Source organism: Peromyscus leucopus, chromosome 1, assembly GCF_004664715.2.
Source record: "Peromyscus leucopus breed LL Stock chromosome 1, UCI_PerLeu_2.1, whole genome shotgun sequence".
Taxonomy (NCBI): domain Eukaryota; kingdom Metazoa; phylum Chordata; class Mammalia; order Rodentia; family Cricetidae; genus Peromyscus; species Peromyscus leucopus.
This window is the reverse complement of record NC_051063.1, coordinates 186,677,475-186,685,129: the sequence shown is the minus strand read 5'-3', so window position 1 is coordinate 186,685,129 and position 7,655 is coordinate 186,677,475. Positions and strand designations below refer to the sequence as shown.

General features: G+C 53.5%; 1 pseudogene; it reads right to left on the bottom strand.

Moving 5' to 3' along the window:
* Positions 1-2,082: 2,082 nt before the first annotated feature.
* On the bottom strand, positions 2,083-7,241 carry LOC114686728 (annotated as a pseudogene).
* Positions 7,242-7,655: the final 414 nt, after the last annotated feature.

Below are 7,655 nucleotides of genomic sequence, written 5' to 3'. Positions count from 1 at the left end.
TGGAGGGAAATGTGAATATCTGGTCACTTTTTTATCAAAACAATAGAAACTCGAACTAAGACAGGCCCCATGAAATTAGAGTTAGAGTGTCTCTTGCTATTTTCATTGTTCAGAACTTGTTTAGGCATATTTATGAGGTACATGAGTGTAGCCTCTCTGTCATTTCTAAGAGACACAATCTTGCAACAAATTTTTTAGTCCTCTGGCTCTTACAATCTTTCTGCCCTTTCCTCTCATGATTTTCTCTGAGCCTTGGGTGTAGAATTTGTGTTATACATGACACATTGAGGCTGGGCTTCTCATGATCAGCTGATCTGTGTATTATGACTCATTGTGGTTTTCTAAAGTGGTTTCTTGTTTGCTACAAAGAGAAGCTTATTTGATGAGGGGTAAGAGCTCTACTTATCTGTGAATGCAAAGACACATTTTAGAACACAGATAAGAATTCTGCTGGTTTAATAATGGCAAGGTATAAGGTTCTCCTCTTACATATATTACCTTGCTAGCCCAGGGTACTTAGCTAGATTTTTAGTACTAGGCATGATTTACCTCCTGTTAAGTCTAATTAGGGAGTCGTTGGCTACCACTCAAATATAAGTGCCTATATAAGGTACAATATATTGTACCTTTAAAGTTATCTTACCATGTTGGACATTATTATACTTCATAGTGACAGCTGGTCACTATGCTTTCCTCTCTTGTCAGTATACATAGCACTTTCTGGTGAAAATGCAAGCTACATTTACATTTACACAATGGAGTATTACTCAGCTGTTAAAAACATAACATAAAACTTGAAGGCAAGTGGATGGAACTAGAGAAAAAAAATCATCCTGAGGGACGTAGTCCAGACCTAGAAAGACAAACATGGCTTGTACTCACTTGTAAGTGGATATTAGTTGTAAATTTAAAAAAAAGCATGTTACAATCCACAGACCCAGAGAGGCTAAGTAATAAGGAAGGCTCAAGATGGGATGCAAAGATCTCCCCGGGAGGGGGAGATAGAATAGATGTTTTGAGTGGATTGTGGCCAGGTGGGGATGGAAATAGGAGAGATCAGGGGGTTGTGGATGGAGAGAGTACTGTGAGACCTGACTGCAATTGGGGGGCATTTGGTGGCAAGGCAGAAACCTAGTGCAATGGAAACTCCCTGGGATCTATAAAAGTGATCTAGCAAAGGCTCCTAGTATTGGAGAATATGGAGCCTGAACCGGCCATCTTCTGTAACCAGGCAAGGCTTCCAGTGGAAGGGTTGGGACACCAACTCAGCCACAAAATCTTTGACCTACAATTTGTCCTGCCTGCAAGATGTACTGGAGTAATAATGGCACAGAACTTGTGGGAGTGGCCAACCAGTGGCTGGTGAAAGTTGAGGCCCATGCCAGTAGGGGGAGCCCATACCTGACACTGCCTGCAGAGGTTGGATAGCCCAGAGACCTAAGATAGAACGGAATAAGAGTGGGGGAGGAGAAGTCAATGAAATGATTCCTATTGCTATTCTGCTATACTCATAGACAGGAGCCTAGCATAATCATCATCAGAGGGTTCATCCAGTAACTGATAGGAGCAGATAGGAGCAAAGACCCACAAACAAGCATTAGGCAGAGCTCAGGGAATCCTGTAGAAGAGGGGGAGGGAGGATTGTAGGAGTTAGAGGGCTTGAGGACACCACAAGAACACAACCTATAGAATCAACTCACCAGAGCTCATTGGGGGCTCGCAAAGCATTAGCTGACAATCAGGGAGCCTGTATTGGTCTAACCTAGGTCCTCTGCATATGTATTATGGTTGTGTAGGTTTGTGTTCTTGTGGGACTCCTAACAGTGGGAACAGGGACTGACTCTGACACTTTTGCCTGCTTTTTTTTTTTTTTTTTTTTTTTTTGTGGGTAGTACTTGGTTTATTCATTAGAAAAACAAAAACAAAAACCCAATGGGTCTTACATACAAAACAAGATGCTTTTTGTTTTCAAGGGTTAAAAGCACTCTTGTTAAAAGTGGGAACACGGATGACACAAAGCTGTTTCTCCCAGAAACACATGAACAAATATAATATGCACATGGAATTTATTATACACAGGCTGTTCAGGGGCAAGACAGGACCACAGAGCCCTGTGCACGTCACAGCTCCAACATGGCAGACACTGAGGATGGTGGGAGTATGTGTCAGCATCTGGGCACAGAAGTGAATTGGTGCATAAAATAGAAAACTCACTTCCACGTTAGAACACCAACAGAATCCAGCCACAAAGTAGAGCCACAGCAACCCAGTACACTGAGCTGCATGACTCAGGCAGGGGTGACAGGGAGATAATCGCAACACAGATGTAACCCTCACATCTGGGGTCCAGCACATCTTCAGCCCCAAGTTGCCACTGGCACCTCAGCACCAAGGCAGTATCACTCTGGCTAGCTTTCCAGGACCCAACGCTGCTGCCTGCAGCCTGGCCTCAGCACTGGCCAGGCCCTTCTTTCTCCTGTGTAGAGGCAGGGTTGCAGAAAGCCATGCAGGCTGCTGGTGTCATCCTTGGTCACATACAACTGGGCTTTGAGTCCTACAGGGCTGGTGTGGGGAGGGTTTGTCTCCACTGTTTCTAGGGCTGGGGTTCTCCATCACATGTGACTAAGGTGTTCAGGGACCAAACCATCTCATGGCCTCACTCTCCACCCATACACACATCAAGAACAGAACAGTCAAAACAAACATTTGGAATCACCTTTTAGAGCCACAAATAAAGGCAAACCAGTAACTCTCTCAGTATAAAGAGGTTTATAGGGATGCTAGAATGTCCCAGCAACTGGATACTGGACGATCTGGCCTCAGCTGAGCTGCAGAGCCAGCAGCCAGGTTCCCACACTAGACAGGGGATGACTGGCTAGCTATCTGCTGGTTGTTGTGCTTTGAAGTGTTTTCTAGCTACCGGCCACAACTACAGGAAGCAGAGACAGCCTCTGGCCAGGGGCTAGAGTCTTCAGGAAGCACCCTTGTCCCAGTGGCGTCCTGACACACTTCCGAGGTAGACAGCTGCTGCTGCTGTCTCCAGGCCTGCCTAAAAATTTGTACCAGCAAATGGCCTACAGATCCAGCCTCTGTCTCTGACCCTCACAGGATGGTGAGAACCAAGTGTTTGCTCATCTACACACATGCATGGAGACCAGAGAGAATTGCAGCTAGGAACACCCTGCAAGATCGAGTGACATTTTCAAAAAGTATTTCTTACACTACTTTAAATAATTTACAAAAAAACCTACAAAAACCATATGTACCAGGACACATCCATTAAATAAAAATGTCATTTGAGATTAGTGTACATATTTATACAGGGGGCTGCGCAGAAGGGACCCTTCTTTTTGCTCTTTAATGGTCAGCAGCCCCTACCTCCACCCCATGCTGCCAACACACACTGAACTTCCACAGCTATGACAAGAGAGTCAGGACATGCCTGTCACAACTTGAGGCCTTTACTGCTCACTGTCATCATGCCCCCATCCTCCACAGAGGTGTCACTGAATTCGCTGGCATCACTGCCCAAGGCCTGTCAACCCTGTGTCGATACCTCAGGTCTAGGACATTGTCCTCAGAGCCAGAATTCCTCCTGTCGTGCTGTCTCAGGGCCCCTGAGCCTTCCAGCTTGGCCAGTGCCCACTGTCCTTCATAAGCAAGTGTGAGCTTCCAAACACAGGGCTGTGGTCAGGCAGGGTCTCCCTGAAGGCCGAGAAGGCTGGACCCTGCAGAGGCAGGCCCAGGCTGGGGCTGAAGAGGCCAGCCTGTTTGCTCCCCCAGGAGACACTCTTCCCGAAGTGGAAGAGCTGGGTGGAGAGGAAGGGCAGGCCCTTCCTGGGGCCTGAGGAGAGGCCAGATGGGCCCCCAGCCTCTGATGTGCCCCCTTTTCTTTCTCAGCCCCGAAGACCCCTGTCCACAGTGTGCCTGGTCCGGGATTCAGTGCCCATGGGCTGGACAGCCTGCTCTGGTGTGCAAAGTCATTCCAGGGGAGGGTGAGTTCAGCCTGGGGTCCAGGATTGGGGGTCAGCAGGTTCTGGCTGCCATAGTTCAGGTGAAAGGTCCCCCTAGCACTTCCTGCCTCAGCACCCACTTTGGCACAACTGGACAGCTGACCGAAAACACTTTCTGCCATGGCAGTGTGCTCTCCCCGGGGGCTCTGGTCCTTGTGCACACCGGCACTTTTCCTGCTTGGTAGAGACACTTTGGCAGAATTGTTCCTGCTGGTGTTCTTGGGCAGCGCTGGCTCACTTCGGCCCAGGCAGTGGGGAGGCGAGGGGCCTGCTCAGCACGAGGGGTGCCCTTCCCAGTCTGGCTTAAGAGGCCGGCTGCCTGGGTCCGAGCTCTCTCTGGGCCTCTCCTTCCTTCGGCCAGCTGAGGGGTTGCCCTGGCTTTTTGGCTCCGGGTGCACACTCCAGGCTGCAGCCCTGGGGTTGGCTCTTTCCTGCAGGGCATCTCTGGCTTGGCAGGGCCCCCTTGAGGCTCTGAACTGCGTACAGACTCCTTGGCCTTTTCTGCCAAAAACTCGATGCTGTCATCACTGTCCACTGAGCTGTCCTCAGACAGAAGGCTGGGGACAGAAGGAGGGCGGCCACTGGCTCCTGCGTCCTTAGAGGCAGGAATCCCTTCTGGACTCTTCTTCCTGGGAAGCAAGGCCAGGGCTGCATCCTCCCCCGCTGTGCCACCCAGCCTCACCCTCTCTGCCACACTGCTGAAGATGCTGACTGGGCCTCTTCCCAGGCCATCTTTGTTGTCCCCTTTGCACTTGGACAGACAACTCCGTAGGGCCTGCTGCCCGTGGTCCTTCCCGTCCCCAGGGAGGCTGCTCAGCCTCTCTCCGCACCGAGTCTCTGCAGTGCCGAATCTGACCTTCTTCCATGCAGCCCGGGGGTCTCGGCGCCTCCTCTTGAACTTCCGCTTTGATCTCAACAGGTCCTTGATGGCCATGTCCAGGTCCTCATCGCTGTCCAGAGAACTGCTCTTATCCTCAGAGCTCTCTTTCTCACCCGCACTCTTCCCCTCGCCTGCTTTCTCGAGACCCCCGTGGCCTTGTGCATCACTGAGCGCGCAGCTGTCCTAGAAGGGACAGGCTGGTCCCTGGCCTCAACCTCTCCTCCTGGGGCCTCTGTGACTTTGCTCTGGCTGGGAGGGTCCCAACCATCATGGCCAGGCTGCCCCTTCCCCTGGATGTGGTCACTGTCCTGGGAACTTTCTCTACCCTCCCTTATTTTCTTGGGCACTGTAGTGCTGCCGCCACCTCTCCACTTCCGTTTGCAGCCCTGGGGAAGATCCGGTGTTTTAGTAAGAGATGACTTGGGGATGCCAGTCTGGCCACCGAGGCCGGGTGGGGACAGCGGGCCCTGGGCAGGCTGCAGACTTCCTACTTGTGCCTTGAGGGCCAAAAATGTCCGGATCTCCTGCTCTATGCTGTCATCACTGTCAATGTTGCTGCTGTCACCTTCAGAGCGGGGAGGTACCGGTGGGGGACAGAAGAGTGGGGGACAGAAGAGTGGGTTCACGGATGGCCTGTCACTGCCTTCCACGGGGGCTGGCAGGATGGTCTTGGAAATGTCCAGGATGGCTTCTACGCACATCAGCTCGGTGGACGAGTCCGCGAGGCACGAGGAAGCCTGGTGCACAGCTTCGCTCTTGGCAGCTGTGTGTCCTGGAGGTCTGGAGGCTCTCAAATCCTTTAGGAGCTTCGAGAGGGGGTCAGGGTGGAGCCCCCCCCCAGGGTGGTGTCCGTAACCTTTGGGGCTGCTAGCTTTTTCTTGCTTGGGGGCCTCCTGTGGGCTTCAGGCAAGGCACTTGGCTGAGCACAGCCAGGGCTCTCCTCTTTGAGCTGGGTTCTCGGAGGTGGGTCCCCACTGGCCTCGTTCCTGGTTTTCTCTAGCTGGTACAGCTGGATGGCCTCCTCGATGCCATCGTCACTGCTGGAGTCAGACGCCTGGTGCACTGGGGCCAAGTTTCTGATGTGCTTGCTTCGCCTGGCAGGCATGCTCCTTTTCACCCCGCCCCTGTTCTGGGAAGCCTCTGGTCTGTGGGCAGTCAGCTTTGTGCTCACCAGGGTCTCAGGCTCTGCGGTGACCTTTGGCCGGAAGTTTCTGGGCTGCACGCTCATCTTTGTTAACCTGGGAGGTTTGCGGAAGATGAACTCCTTACAGGTTCCTATCAGAGCTGCCCTGGATGTGGTCTCTCGGTTCCCTCTAAGTCTGGCAGGGCTTTCGTTTGGATCTGATTTTTTATCCACAGACCCATCACACTTTGGGTTTTCATGCTGTCTTTTCTCATTAAGAAACTGTTCTATCTCAGCTTGGATGCTCTGTTCAAAGGAATCCTCGCTGCTCATGCTAGCTGGGGAGGTGGAGCCCGGGTCCTCACTGGCTCCCACAGGAACACTACCTGAGTCAGGAGTGAGTTGTGGGGGACACGGCCTGAGTCAGGAGTGAGTTGTGGGGGACACGGGATGGGTAGGGTGCAGCTGTGGGAAGGCTCTGGTACACAAGGGGCTGCTCGGGACACAGGCTCAGAAGCCCCACCCTTGGCCTTCAGGTACTCCTGGATGGCCTCCTCGATGTCCCGGTCCACGGAGTCATCGCTGTCAGAATCCAGCTCCAAGGGACCCTGCTTCCCAGCTTCATCTTTCTCTAGGGGTGTACAGTCTGCAACAAGACCACAGACAGGGAGCTCTGGCTGCTCTCTGCACACAGCAGGTTTGGGGGCCAGTCTGGTGTCCCGGCACCTTTCTGCACGTTGTCCTCTCTGTGTGACACGCTCATGGCTCATGCCCAGGGCAGCCTCGTCTCTCTGCAGTGTGCTGATGAGCATCTGTACCCTGGTGCTCACTGAGGCCCTGGAGGCGTTCTCTTTAGACTCGGAGAAGCAGTCAGGAAAGCAGAAGCTCCTGGGCTGGCCGAAGGCCTCCCATCTGGACTGGAGCACCACCACTGGAGGGGCGTTCATGAGGAACATCCTAGCAGGCAGGCTGGGGGCTGGGAGGCAGGGCTTGTGGGTTAGCCCATGTCACATCCTGTTCACAGCTTATAACGATGGACCCAGAGCTGGGCTTCTCCGACAGTCTTAACGGTTGTTGGTCCAACTACCTGGTCTACGTCAATCTTGGGAGCTGTCATTCTGGAGAACCATGAACTGGGCCCGACCTGCACCCGCTGGCTCTCGAGGAACGCAGGGCGCAACAAGCGCCAGGCACGCGCGGGAGGCGCCTCCCGGGGGCCGCGACCCTAGCCCATGGCAGCGACTAGCCCCAGCCACCGACCCGATCCGGAGCCCGCCCGTCGCGGCCTGCACGGCGAACCCGGCCCAGCTGCCCGCCTTGCGCCCCGCGTCCCTGGAGGCGCCCGGCCCGAGCGCGGGGAAGCGTGGACACACCCACCCCACCCCACCCCCGCCCTCCCTCGGTCTGGCGCCCGCAGCCACCGCGGAGTCCCGCGGGGACCCCGGGGCCCGGCACGCCGTGGGAAGCGGGGGAGGGGAGGGCCCACTTTTGCCTGTTTTGAGGACCCTTTTTCTCCTACTGGGCTGCCTTGTCGAGCCTTGATATGAGGATGTGTGCCCAGTCTTATTGTAACTGGTTATGTTATGTTCTGTTGATATCCCTGGGAGGCCTGACCTTTTCTGAAGGGAAAAATGGGAGG